Source organism: Phyllostomus hastatus, unplaced genomic scaffold, assembly GCF_019186645.2.
Source record: "Phyllostomus hastatus isolate PE091 unplaced genomic scaffold, TTU_PhHast_1.1 phas_contig_36, whole genome shotgun sequence".
In the NCBI taxonomy this organism is placed as follows: domain Eukaryota; kingdom Metazoa; phylum Chordata; class Mammalia; order Chiroptera; family Phyllostomidae; genus Phyllostomus; species Phyllostomus hastatus.
This window is the reverse complement of record NW_025333862.1, coordinates 3,609,756-3,624,132: the sequence shown is the minus strand read 5'-3', so window position 1 is coordinate 3,624,132 and position 14,377 is coordinate 3,609,756. Positions and strand designations below refer to the sequence as shown.

The 14,377-nt window shown below is 46.9% G+C and overlaps 1 pseudogene; it reads right to left on the bottom strand.

Moving 5' to 3' along the window:
* Positions 1 to 237: 237 nt before the first annotated feature.
* On the bottom strand, positions 238 to 1,552 carry LOC123820557 (annotated as a pseudogene).
* Positions 1,553 to 14,377: the final 12,825 nt, after the last annotated feature.

Sequence of the window (14,377 nt, the reverse complement as noted above, 5' to 3'; positions counted from 1 at the left end):
GGAAGGTGTTCTTCCTCTATAAAGTCCTGACTCTATGAGGAGGCAGAAAATTTGCTCTGGGCTCTGGGCAGTGGCTCCTGTGTGATCATTCAGTCCCCATTCAGATACTTCTCTGCTTAGATCACCCTTGTCCCTTTTACTCTTCCACCTCCACCACTCTTTTCCTTCTTCTTTTTTTTGTTCAATGATCTTTGAACTTTTCACTGGCCCCCTATACTTGCAAGGGGTGCCCCAATTTTACTGCCTTAGAACTTTGGTGTCATTGACTTTAGACACCACTTTTCTGTTCATTATCCTGCAGGTGGTGGTCTTTTGAATGGATTGTATGGGGTGGCTGTTGTTCAGGGCACCACCAAGATTGAAGTCCTCCCCTTCTCCCAGTAGGCTGTGGTAGGTGGTGATCTCACCTTCCAACTTGACCTTGATGTTCAGCAGGACCTCATTCTCCTGGGCCTGGCACTGCCCTTCTGCCCATGGCTGGGCCAGCTCTGACTCCAGGTGCAGCTGGATCCCTTTGAGCTGTTTCATCTGCATGGCATGGCATGTCTCCACATCCCTCAGGCTGTTCTCCAAACTGGACTTCAGATTTCTCATCAGGTCCAGGTCGATATCCAAGGACTGGTACATCTCAGCAGCTCCTATCTCAGTGGTTTGTGAGATGACTGCTGTGGTGTGCTCCTCAGTCTGCTGGGACCAGTACTTGTCTAGGTCCTCTCAGTTCTTCCAAGCCAGCTCATCATACTGGGCTCAGATGTCTGCCATTATCTTGCTGAGGTCCTGAGATTTTAGGGACATCCAACTCCATGGTCAACTCAGAGTTGGCAGTCTTGTTTTGTAGACCATTTACTTCCCCCTTGTGGTTCTTCTTTATTAACAAAAGCTCCTACTTGAGAGCCTGGATCTCTGTCTCCAGCTGCAGCCAAGTGATATGGGTGTTATTGCTGTCATCAGTGACCTTTCAGAGACCATTGCTGTCACTCTCCACAGTCTGGCACATGGCCCACTCCATCTCATACTTGACTCTGAAGTCATCAGCAGCAAGATGTGTATTGGCAATCTGCAGAGTGATGCGGACATTGTCCACAGAACTTGCAAAGATCTGAGCTCTCAGGTCTTCGATGATCTTGAAATAATGCCCCCAGTCTCTGACTTGTGGTCCTTTCTTCTCTAGGTGTTCTTGGAATTTGCTCTCCAGTTTCCAATTATCAGCTTCCAGGCTTCTCACCTTCTGCAGATAGAAGGGCAGGTGGTCATTCTGACATCACATAGTCTCCTTCTTGCTCTGGATGCCCCCTATGCCTGCCAGACCTGCAGCCATCCCCGCAGCCAGGCCCCCAGATTCCCAGCCACCCTGCATGCTGGTGAAGTGGGACATGGAGATCCAGGACCCTGAGCCTCTGGCGCCTGTATAGGCACTGGCCACAATGCTGGCCAGCCAGACCCAGTGTCTGGGTGACTTCAAGGAGCCCAGTGTCCAGTAGTTTGTGGAGAAGCTGGAGCAGGTGCTGAAGCTCATATTGTTGAGGGAAGAAAGCAAGAAGCTGAGACTTGGGTTCAAGCAGCAGTCTCTTTTCCTTCTTTATTTCCATCTTCCCAAGACAAATGCTTTATGAAGGACCAGGGAATTGGAGCAGTCTAAGAATTTCCATAAGAAAAATTTTCCTTTCTAGGAGTTGATGGATCCAGGAAGGTGACCAAGAAAGAAGTTGAAATTCCCTTCCATTCCTGTCAGTCACTTGAGCATGATCTTGGAACAAAGAGACAGTTATTTCCACTTTAGGGGGATCCTGTTGGCTTGGAGAGTCAAGACCAAGCTGACAAACATTAGAGGAACTGTACTCACCTTGGCCAGGCTGTAAACTCTGTGGGGCAGAGACTTCTATGATGGTGCCGGGCACACAACAGGCCCTGAAGTCACGCTTGCTGGGAAGGTGAAAGTGCTCTCAGAGCTGGAGAACAGCTGGGGAAGCTGGTAGAAAGAGCACATGCTTTATTTTTTGTAAAGATTTTATTTATTTATTTATTTATTTATTTATTTATTTATTTATTTATTTATTTATTTATTTATTTTTATACAGGGGGAAGGGAGGGAGAAAGAAAGGGAGAGAAACATCAATGTGTGGTTGTCTCTCGTGTGCCACCTACTGAGGACATGGTCTGCAACCCAGGCATGTGCCCTGATTGGAAATTGAACCAGCAACCCTTTGGTTTTCAGGCCAGTGCTCAATCCTCTCAGCCACACCAGCCATGGCAGAGCACACACTTTAGAGTCAGCTCTGGATTTGAACCTTACCCCTGCCATGTGTCACCTGTATGATCTCTCACTTCACCTCTTTATGCTGGGGCTTCCTGATATGTAAAAGGGCATTAATAATAGTGACTACTTCCTAGGGGTGTTACAGGTATACAGAGTGGCACTGATCCATAACAGGTGCTAAAATGCTAAAATCCCCAGCCCCCATCTTGGACACTTTAATTCCTGAGGTTATTTCTTGAAGCTTCTGATGGAGAAATTCTTACAGTTTTTTCCTTGTCTTAGTCGAGTTTCTGAGTCATTTACTTTCTGATTCTGTCATAGCTCTATTTGTTTTGTTTTGTTTTGTTTTGGCCAGTATTTATCTTTCTCTCTTCTTTCTGTTTCTCTTCTATTCTTATTAGTTATTCCTTCTCTAAACACACTTTCTACTGTCTTCCATCTACCCCTCCCCTCTTTCTCTCTTCCTTTCTCCTTTTTGATACTCCTCTCCCTTTCAAGAGAATCTGTCTGACTATCCTCACCTTGCTTGCTCTGTTGCATGTTTCTCTGTTCCATAGCATAGAATGACTCTCATTAGGATGTTCAAGGAAATGAGCAAGAAGCATTTCCTACCTCAGAAACCAGATGGGTAGCTGCTCTCCATGGAGGCCATACTTATAATTAGAAAGTCATTTCTGGGAAAAGCTCTTAACTCTTGGAACCCAAATGGCTCTAGCCTCATGTCATTGCTCCTCTTTCCCAAGGGCTCTGGTCTCCTTTGGGGTCCTCTGAAAAACAACAGCAAATGTCTCAAAAATTGTGTTGTCCAGGCAGTGGACACCCTGTCCCACATCCACTACCAGGACAGAATTACAGGACCCTGGAGGGAGGAACACCATCTAGAGAATTAGGAACCCCTATGTAATGGGGGAGCAGCACTCTCACAATTCAGATATGATGCAATCACAGAAAATAAGCAATAACTTGAAAGAAAATCTTCCTGACTGCTGAGAAGCCATGCCATTTAGAACAAAACAAATTTAATCAAAGAGGACTTTTGGGAGGAGGCAACTATTGGGCAGGAACTGAAAAGAAGTGCTGGAAGGACACCCAGATAAAGAATAGTGGCCTTAGTCCTTAGGGGTGGGGTTGGGGGGATGGTTCAAACTTAAGGTTCAAATGTATAGCCCTTTTCTCTCCAATCCTCAGTTTGGCTCCCCACACATCTTTGTTGGGATTTTAGCAAGTTAAATAAAATAGCTGAGGACAATCATAAGAGATATTGAAACAGCTCAACAAACCCAGTTGGTGGTTTTATGCAGTCAGTTTGCTTGCTTGTGCCTGCTAATAAATAATTCAAGCTTATATAGTGAGACAGGTCAGACAAGGGGCTACATGCATGCAGAAGAGAGCCACTAGTCTAACTGAAAGCAGGCTTCCATACACTGTAAAGCAGGAGTGTCCAAAGTTTTGGTGTCTCTGGGTCACACTGGAAGAAGAATTGTCTTGGGCCACACATTAGATACACACAAATGCTACTGAAAACTGATGAGCAAAAAAAAAAAGGGTTTTAAGAAAATTTACAATTTTGTGTTGGGCTGCATTCATAGCCATCCTGGGCTATATGTGGTCCACAGGCCACAGGTTGGGCACCCCTGCCAGGGAGATGAAGGAATCAAACAAAAAGAGAAGTGGGGAATGAGACTGGGTGGAATGGTGTGGAAGGGTTTGCAAGAGTGAAGGGTGAGTTACAGTGGGGATCAGGGGAGTCTAAGGATGAACAGAGCCCTCATGTGTTGAGACCAAGAGCCAAATGACAAAGCCAGTCAGCCAGTCAGAGCATAACAGTCAGATAATTACAAACAGGATAACCCAGAAAGAGGGATGGCGGAAACTAAATGAGTTGGCTGAACAGGGCAAGAAAGGCTGGTAGGGAAGGGGACCAAGGTATCCTTGGTCACCCAATCTCCAGTTTCTGAGAGTGACACCCTCAGGCTTTTAGAAGTCAGGCCCAGAATGCTTAAGAAGACCAGTGTGGCTTAATCTGCTGGGTGTTGACTTGCAAAGCGAAAGGTTGGTGGTTTGATTCCTGGTCAGGGGACATACCTGGGTTGATGGGTTGACTGAGAGGCAATCCATCAATGTTTCTCTCACATCGATGTTACTTTCCCTCTGTTTCTTCCTTTGTCTCCTTTCTCTAAAAAGAAATAAGTAAATCTTAAAAAAAGGAGGACCAGGAGGGGTGGAGAAGTGATAGAGGCAGGCAGGAGGCCACTGGAAGCCTGGAAGATACAGAGGGAGCAAGAAGGCCAGGCCCTGTGTGCACTCAAACTGACATGGGGAGTCTGCTCTTCACTCCTGGCCCAAATGAGGGTGATGGTGGGTGTCTTCCAAGAAAAATAAGAGGGTGCATTTACTGATTACTTCAAAATGTTAACTCTTCCCAAACATTAACTTCATTCTGTCTTACTTTCCCTGGGGTTAGGGGCTACAGTGGCCTGTGCAAAAAAAAAATAACTTGTTAAGTGTTCAGAGTTCCTCTCTGAGGTGGCTATTTTGTGCTCTGAAGCTATTGTTTTATAACATTCAAGTTTCAGCATACTGTTATTGTTATCTTCAAAATCAATAGCCATACATAAAGGCTTCATCTAAATCAGTGCATATGTATGCGGGTGTGAAGAGTTCACATGGAGGAAATCCATTAGCAGAAAGGGAAGACCAGAAAAGGGGCAGAGAGGAGGCCAGGGCCTGAAAGCACATTCTAGGACCTAGGACCGGCACAGGGAGAGGTCCTTGGTATCTTGTCTGATGCAGGCCAAGTGGGGCCCTTGGAACTATAGCCAGCGGAAAGCAAGAATTAAGGAGGCTAGGCAAGGTCACCTTGTTCATCCCTTATCTCAGCCATGTTCAGAGCACATGAGACACTCATGTCAACACTCAAGGACATACAAAGGGGTGAGATAATCTGAATTGAAAGCCTAAGTGGGGGTGAGAGAATTCCAAGAGATAGTGCTGCTCCCTTCCCAGTGTAGGGTGAGATGTGTAGCTCTCTGATCTAAAGCCAGAAGAGTGAAGCAAAGTGTCTACAATCTGATTTTTGTGAATCTAATTACTATCAGTGATGTTATAAATGATTAATAAGGCACTTAAATTGGAAGTTACATGGAGCGAAGGAAAGAAAGAAAGGAAGATTAATATTTATTGAGTACTAGCATATATCAGGCTTTCTGCTTGAAGCTTGCACACAAGTTGTCTCACGTATTTTAACCTGGACACTTGCAGCCTGAAGTTAACTCCTTGCCTCCCACAGCTTCTCCCTGTTCACTTGTCCTCTGTCTGGGCCTTTGAAACTCAGGTCAGCATTCCCTATGAGTTCCTGTCCCCAGGGGCTCTCTTGGAATCTCCTGAATCAAAGGTCTAACTTATCAGGACCTCCTGGCAGGCATTGACTCAAGACTTCAAGTCAGGAATGGACCAGCGGTGAGCTGGAGTTTTGTGAACAGGCTTGGAGGAAGGGGAAGGAGAGATAAGGGGGGAAGGGGAGGGAGGAAGGGACTCAGTACAGTGATCCCTGTTGGTGGGCTGGAGTCACAGCCTGAGCCCATTCTTTCTTCTCCCTGCTGGGGCCCTGGGGTCTTGTCTTGGCTTAGTTCTCACTCATTTTTCCTCTTGAGGATTGAGTTCCTCCCGGAGGGAGTGTAGGAGCTATCTCTCTGGCCTGTGCCCATTCTGACCTTGTATGATGAGCAGTGGAATGTAAGCACCAGAAGGCAGGGACTTTGCCTGTTTCATACACCATTGTGCCTAGAACAGTGCCCGGCACACAGTAGGCTCTCAAAAAGTCGTTGTTGACTGAGTTTCCTTTCTTCTCTCGGAGAGACATCCTTCCCCAGGAATCCCAGGTCTCCCTGCCCTTGGACTTGCTCTTGTTGGTGGCAGCTGCAATGATGTGAGCCTTGGCGGTTCTCACACAGTTTCCTCAGGGTCCTGGCTGCTAGCAGGGTCTGTGGCCTGTCTCCTCCTCCAGTGTGGCAGAGCAGGGTCAAGGAGAGGGCTCTCCTTGGCAAACTGCAAACATGGCCAGAGGTTTCTTGGCCTTGAAGAGTACGTGGTCACAGGAGGAATGGGTGTGGAGGGCAGGCCTCATGCTGCATGAGGTGAACAGGTAGGAAGATGAGAGACAGAAGGCAGACAGGGCCCAAGAAAGGCTACCATACTGAGTGGAGGTTTTACAAACAGAAGTTTGCCCTCAACTCCAGAGGCTCTTTAGGGATGCCTGGGCTAGGGTGTAGGAAATTCCTGTCTGTGACACTTAGTTACCAGTTGAGGAGTGAGCATTGTTCCCTCATCCTCCCCACCCACATCGTGTTTGTGAAGCATATTGAACCTGTAGGAGTCCAAGGAGCTTCAGGCAAGAAAAGTCTTGTAGAGTCATCTGGCCATCTCCCTGCTGCAGGCACCCTGGTTGCCTCCTGATTGGCAAACTAGTCAGGGAGGGATCAGGCTCTCCCAGAGTCACTCAATCTCCCTGTTTCCTGACAAAGAATTTTCCTCCTGACCTCACACTCCCCTTTCCAGCCAGGTCAGGACCTGAGGAGGTTACAAGTCCATTCCTTCTTGGAGGGGTGAGCACACTCCCAGGCTGCTGGTGGCCATGCCCTCTTCTGTATTCAGAGGGAGCTTGGGGGGCTGGCCCCAGGCTTTGGCATGGAACAGCATGTGGGGCCCTGTGCCAGCACCATGAGAGGCCAGAGACGGGGTCAGGGCTCTCCCATGTGTGAATGGCAGGCTAGACTCAGCCCTTCTGTGGATGGAAAGGAAACATGGCTACCATTCCACATGGTCTCCTGGTGTCACTGACTGAGAAGGAAGGAAGATGGGTGTAGATTTGCTTCTCCCTGCATGCTACCCCTTTTATACTCAAATGCAGGAAACTGATTCTGGGTTCTGCAATTTCATGTTTATTGTTAGCCGCTGCCTCCAACAGTATCCCAGTTCAGCTGGCTAATCCAACTCAGAGGAGGAACTCCAGGTTGGGAAGTTCTCCCTAGAGGCCAGGGGCTGGGGGGTGGGGCGGAAGCTAGATGCTTTCACTGCATTAGCCATCTGGTCTCAAGGAAGAACTTCCCAACCAGACAGCTGCTATCTGCCTGTCTGGGATCTTTGCTCGGTTTCAGACGGTCAATCATGTCCCTTTAATTAGCTTTGGCTCACTGCTGCCTATTACCCTGCTCCTTCTGAGGGCTCCCTCTCCATTCTCCCTCTTATACTTTTCTTCCTGGTGATTAGCAGGGCCTGGAAGAGTGTCCTGCCAAGAGACAGCCAAAAGGCAGAGCAGGCCGCTGTGGCAGTGGCAGTGACAGCAAAAGGACAGGCAATTAAAACAAAGTGATTCATCTTGGGAATGAGTACAAATTGCTTTCCATTTACAGGAATTGGGGCTGGGCTCCAAACAGCCTTTGTGGGCTCATGGGGAGTTGGGAGTCTGGGCCATTGACCAGTAAGTAATGAGCTTCACTGAGTGCTCCCAGCTGACTCTGCAAGAGGGCATCTGGATGGCAGTGGGGACGGGTGAGCCAGGTAGTGGGCAGGGGAGGCCTGAGGCTGATCAGCTCAGTTGGGACACAGGGGAAAGTGGAACAATGCTCTTGCAAGTGGTGACCCTGGAGATCCAGAATGGTCCTGGACCCCCTTATTATTGGAGACGTCCAGAAACAGGCTGGGGGACCTTGAGCCCTTGCTGTGCCAGCAGGGATGCAAGCAATCAGATGGCTATTTAAAGAGCATTTACTGGATGTGCCAGGCATTGGAGTTAGAGATGAATAAGGCATAGGTCTTCTTAAAGGGATTTATAGTCTAGGGGCCAGCAGTGAGCAGGTCACTAGAAGACAGCAAAGGACAAAAGCACTCTGATAGAGACAAAAAGGGGGCATCATGGAGAGGACAGTCCTACCTGGTGGAAGTGAATGTGGCCAGGAAAGGCACCCAGGTGACTCTTGAGCTATGTCCTGAAGATGAAGGAATATTCTCTGGGTGGACTGAGGGTGGGGCAGCAGGGTGGAGTGGGGAATTAATGTAGCCAGAGAGAAGAGCCTAAGAAAAGGACACGTGAAAAGGCCTGCTTAAAAACAACTTACCATGGCTGAATTGGGGAGAGCAATGCAGGCAGATGTGGGACTGGAGTGCAGGGGATCTGGGAATGTCATGCCCATGGACAGACCCTACAGGCAATGGGGAGCCACTGAAAGGGTTAAAGCAGTGATGTGATGAGGTCAGGTTTGCAGTTTTAGGCAACTTCCAGCCTCTCTGGGTTTTTCAATTATATCTCATTTAGACAAGCCTACTATATTCTACAAAAGAATCTGAAACATGTATGTTGAATTGTTACCATTTGTTTGAAAGGGTGGTGGGTGCATGAGTGTATGCTATTTATTAACAGGACTTTCCTTTAAATTTTAAAATTTTTAAATAAACAATGAGTTTTCTTGTAATCGTATTAGAGAACACAGTGCAGTGTTGAAGAATGGAGATAAAATACATAATCTGTCACGACAATTGCCTATGAGATATTTTTAAGTTGTAGAACAGGATGTATAGTATGGCTTTATTTTTTTTGTAACAACAATAAATATAAAATAAAATGAATCTGGAAGGAAACTACCAAACTATAAACAACGGTTAAGTTACTGTTGAGTGGTGGGATTTAGATGCTTATAGAGAGAAGGCAGAGTTTTCATTTTCATTTTCTATGTTTTGTCTTTTAGAATTATTTAAATCTTTACAACAAACCTATTTTGTTTCAACCTATTGAAACAAAATTCTCATCTTTTAAATTTATTGATATGAGAGGAGAGAGATAGATAGATAGAGAGAGAGAGAGAGAGAGAGAGAGAGAGAGAGAGAGAGAAATTGATTTGTTGTTTCACTTACTTACTCAGTGGTTGCTTCTTTTGTGTGCCCTGACCAGAGATCAAACCCACAACCTTGGCATATTGGGACTTTGCTCTAACCAACTGAGCTACCTAGCCAAGGCCAAAACTCTTTTTTGGGGCTAAGTTTTTATTCTGATGCAATTTCAAACCTGCAGACAAGTTGTAAGAATGGTAAAGGGTCTTTCATATACTTTTCACTCAGACTCACCAATGGTTTACATCTTGCCCTACACAACACATTTTACAAAATGATAATTCATTACCTCCACTTCGCAAACCCCAATGACCACTTTTCAGTCTTTACATTTCTGGACATTTCTCCTGCTTCTGACTGGGAATGGACAACAACCCTGTTGTCCTCTCCTTCCTTTTGGAATCATCTAACCCTTGACCTGTGGTCCTAAGACTCCTCTGGTTCTCCTCCAACTTCCCTGACCTCCCTTTTGTATTCCCCTTCTTAGGGTCCTCCTTTCGGTACCCCTTAAACACCATAGTTTCTCAGAGTTCCAGTCTGGGCCCACCACTTGTCTGTGTATGTTTTCTTTTTGGCAAAGCTCATCCACTTTCATTTGTTACAACCGTGATCTATATGCTGATAAAGCCCAACTTGACTCCATCCACCATCTCTCTCTTTAGTGTCAGATGCTCATAATCAAATGCTTCTTAGACACACATGCCCTTAAGTGGTCTAAAAACACTCTAAACTCCCACTGTCTCAAATAGGCTACCATCTCCCCTTCCTCCTGCTGACTGCTCTCCTCTGTACCCTCTTTCAGAGAATGGCACTACCATCTTTCACTTTGGTCTTTGCAAGCAAACCCTACTTGTTCTCTGAGACTATGATTTCTCTTCAGATTATCCCCTTCTCACACTATAGTCAAAGTGACAACCCCAAAATGTAAATCTTACCATGTCATTCCCAGAGAAAACCATCAATGGCTCTGATCACCTGCATGTCCAAGCTCCTTAGCCTGGTGCACACACTCCTCCCTGCCTCTCCAGCTTGTCCATGTCCCTGCCTGCCACATTGGCCCATGCCTCTACCTGTCTGCTTAAGTTGTTTCCCTGGCAGGGACCTCCTTTCACCTTGTCCAAGTCATCCTTCAACACTGAGCTCAATGGGCATCTCCTCCAGACTAGAAGTGTCCCCTTATTGCGTTCTCATTGCATTCTATTTCTTATGTACCCACACATCTACCAAATTTTTAAAAACACACTCAGTTTTTGTGTGTGTTTCCCTCACTACTCTGTAAAGTATGGAAGGTAAGGGGTTTGCATATCTTTATGCACAATTATATACCTTTATATCTTTAGTGCCTTTGCACAGTGCCTGGCACAATGTAGTCACTAATAAGTGTTTGCTCAGCTGGGGTAGGCATCCACTGTTGACTTATCCACTTTTCTTGGACTTATTCCCCTTCTCCTGGCTGCAGCAAAACGATCTCACGCCTCCTATTCCTCCATCAGTCTTGACATTGCAGCCCTTGACTGCAGCCCTGCTCCACCTTCTCCCCTCTCTGTCTCTATCCCGGGGCTTTACTCCTACGGTCTCCTGCTGCTTCCTTCCCTCATCTTCTTTATTGCTTCTTTCCTTCTGTTTAAGCTGCTCTTGTTACCCTCTCATATCTTTCCAGATGCTCTTCTTTCACTCCTCTCCCCTGTGGGGCCCACTCATGATAGTTCCAACCCACTCTTGGCTTTCCAAGCCAAGGACCAGAGAGGGTACAGAGGAGAGCAGTCAGCAGGAGGAAGGGGAGATGGTAGCCTATTTGAGACAGTGGGAGTTTAGAGTGTTTTTAGACCACGTAAGGGCATGTGTGTCTAAGAAGCATTTGATTATGAGCATCTGACACTAAAGAGAGAGATGGTGGATGGAGTCAAGTTGGGCTTTATCAGCATATAGATCACAGTTGTAACAAATGAAAGTGGATGAGCTTTGCCAAAAAGAAAACATACACAGACAAGTCACCACTAGGACTTTCTGTAATCACCTTCACAATGGGATTTAATGACTCTAAATCTTTCTACCTTAGCCTGCGCAATTCCAGATTTACAGCTACTAAGACCTCATGGTTATGGTTGAATGCATACCCCACCAGGTCCTTCTCTGGAGTATATTTTGGATCTTCACGACCCTTTAAGGAAGAGGGTCACTTGCTAACAGGCTTTTCTCTCTAATACCTATAAGCATAAAAACCTACCTGTGATCCTTAGTTCTCCTTGGCACTCCATCTCCACAGTAAGGATCCCACTCATCACCCAGGCATTTAACAAGTTATAAGCTGACCTACCATGTGAGGAGTCTCAGGACACACATATTTATTATCATTCACTTGTAAACATACTGAGGTCCCATGAATGCCACTCACTTGGGTGGGTACAGACAAGAGCATGGGTGAGTATGCCCTGCTCTAAGATCCAAAGGAACTCACAGGCTGGAGAGGAAGACAAAATTACAATAAATAAAATAAGAAGGACTTGTTAGAGGTAGGTACTAGGTGTGATGAGAACACAGAGGGAGCACATGAACATGCCTAGGTTGGAAGAAGGTTTTACAGAAGTGACATTTTTAAAGAATTTTATTTACTTATTTTTAAAGGGGGGTGGAGAATGAGAGGGAGACAAATATCAATGTGAGAGAGAAGCATCAATCAGTTGTTTGCTTCTTGTACTAAACCTGCAACCCAGGCATGTGCCTCGACAGGAAATCAAAGCAGTGACCTTTCATTTTGTGGCACAATGCCCAACCAACTGATCTACACTGGTCAGGATGAGGTGACATTTGAGGAATGAATGGGAACAGTTGCATCAGACAACAGGACAGCCAAGTGGGCATTTGTCATGTGTTTGATTGCTCAATATCTGAGTACCCTTCCTGCTCCACATGCTGAGGGGCTAGATTTTTGTGTCTTTGCCCTCTCTCCGTCCCCTGACCTTGCAGCAAGGCATGGACAGAATGAGGGTGAGCCTTGAAACCTGAGTTCAGTCACTCTGATGTCCCCATTGGGGCAGCTGCCAAACATCCACAGCAGTGGGCCTGAACTAGAGTCTCAGCAGCAAGAATCTAGTGGAGGTGGGGGTATGTGTGAGTCAGGAGGGCAGAAGCAGCGGCAATGTCCTAACCAGCTGCCCCTGAGCTTGGAGTATTCTCTGCCATCTGGCCTTCCTTGGTTCCTGCCTGCGGTGGGAGCTGCTGCTCCAGCCTACCATCAACTCTTGAGTCACCAGAATTTTGCTTTCCAGAATATTTCTTATCTGCTTAAGTAGGGAGAGTTGGTTTCTGTTGTTAGCAACCAAGTTCTCTATCTGGTCTAGGCTGGGAAGAAGCTTCAGGAAGCTGGGAAATACATAGTGTGGGTTTTGGGGAAAGGTGGGTAAGACAATGGGGCTGGAGTACAGCAGGATGTAAAGAAAAGGGGTTAACAAGCCTGTGAAGAAGGGCAAGGCCTTGTCAACCAGGCTGAGGAATTTGCCGTTTTCCCCATGTGAGATGAGCAGCCATTGAAGAGTTTAAGTCAAGAGGGTCATGGTAGGACTTGCACTTCAGGAAGATCACAGGAGATCAATATGGGGATAGATTAGAGCAGAGCTGCTGCTGTACCTGAGGGAAATTTAGCAAAAGGCACCCCCTCTAGGCAGACTCTATCCTGCAGATATACTGTTTGGCTCACAGAAGGTGACTAGATTTCTTCCCCAATCTTCCTGCTCCATGGAGTACCCTGTACAACAGTTCTCAGTGCCCTGGCTCTGAGAGCACAATCCTGTCCTGTCCCTGATTCTAAGGAACTTACTGCCTATATTTTGCTATCTTCTCCTGACATCAGTCTCCTTCTCTCCTTGCCAGATAGACTTCCTCTCTCTATCTCTGATCTTTGAGGAAACAAAGCTACTTTTTAAAGCTGGTTTTCAAGGCACAACTGTCCATCTCACATAGAAATTGTGGTTCTCTAATTCCTATACCTAGACAATTTCCACTAGGTTTTTCCTTAGGTATCTCCTCTTCAATCTACTCAAACCCTCCAGGAAAAAATAATGACCATGCTGCATGGATGATCAGTGGGAAGGTCAGCTGCATCAGTAAATGACTGTGGTTGGGCCCTCTGCCCTTAGCCCTTAGGTTCTCATGTTCTGAGAGGGCCTGAGGCATGCAGCCTCTGAGCCATGGGCTCTGGACTCTTCATGCTAATGGAATCTCAGAGGACATTTCGCTTAAGCTCCCACTGAAAGTAGGAGTTGCCTTATAGCAGCCCTGTCAGTGAACACCCAGCCTCTGCCTGAATACCTCCAGTGATGGAGAACTCACTACTCAGTGTAGCAGCTGGTACCTTGGCTGGATAGCTCAAATCACCAAAAAGGTTCTTCTCTTATGGCGACTTTGGTCTTAGTTCTGGGGTTTGGGAACTGCAGTCACTTTACAACCAGCTGCCTTTCTCCAGAATTCTTGGGTTGACCGGCCCTTGCAGTATCTCAGTCCACTTTCAGAACCCATGTAGAGGCAGAGACCTGGGTCCACTTTTGCAGAGGGTGATGGATTTGGGTGAGCTTCTCAAAGTCACACACCACTCTGCCTCCTGATGCGGAGCTTCTGGATCATTCCTACACATCCTTTCTGTGCTTGGTGCCTCTCCCTCCTTTCTAGCACTTGCCCCCTCAGGCAGCCTGACTTATGAGCTCTCCCTGGACTGACCACACCTGTGGTGAGAGTGGGTGGGCTGGTTGGGGCCTCAGAGGAGAGGAGGACGGAGGCAGCTGTAGTGTGTGGTACAAGCAGGACAGATATTTTTCCCTATTTGTTTTTCATTTTCTCTCCTCTCATTATTTGCCTGGGTGATCAGAGATGCAGGGAGTGTGTGGGTGGTGCAAGCCTGTGTATGTGTGCATGTGCGCCAAATGTGTGTGCACACAGCTGTGTGGGAGGGCATCCGTGCAGGAGGCTTCCAGCAGGAGCTGCTTCTCCTTGCCAACCAGCTCAGCTCTGACAGAGCTCCCACTGAATTGGCCTCAGAAAGTTTCCTGGGTTTGACAGGAACAAAACAGAAGCCGCAGACAGGCTGTGCAGTTTCCTTGGGAACCCTACAATGCAGATGGGGGCGAGGGGATGGTGAGAACCAGAGGAAAAGGAGTGGTCAGTTCCACCCCTAGCTTTTTCTCCTACCTCACCTGTCAACATAGCTGGTAGTCCCAGCATTGTCCTGGGACAGAGGAGGAA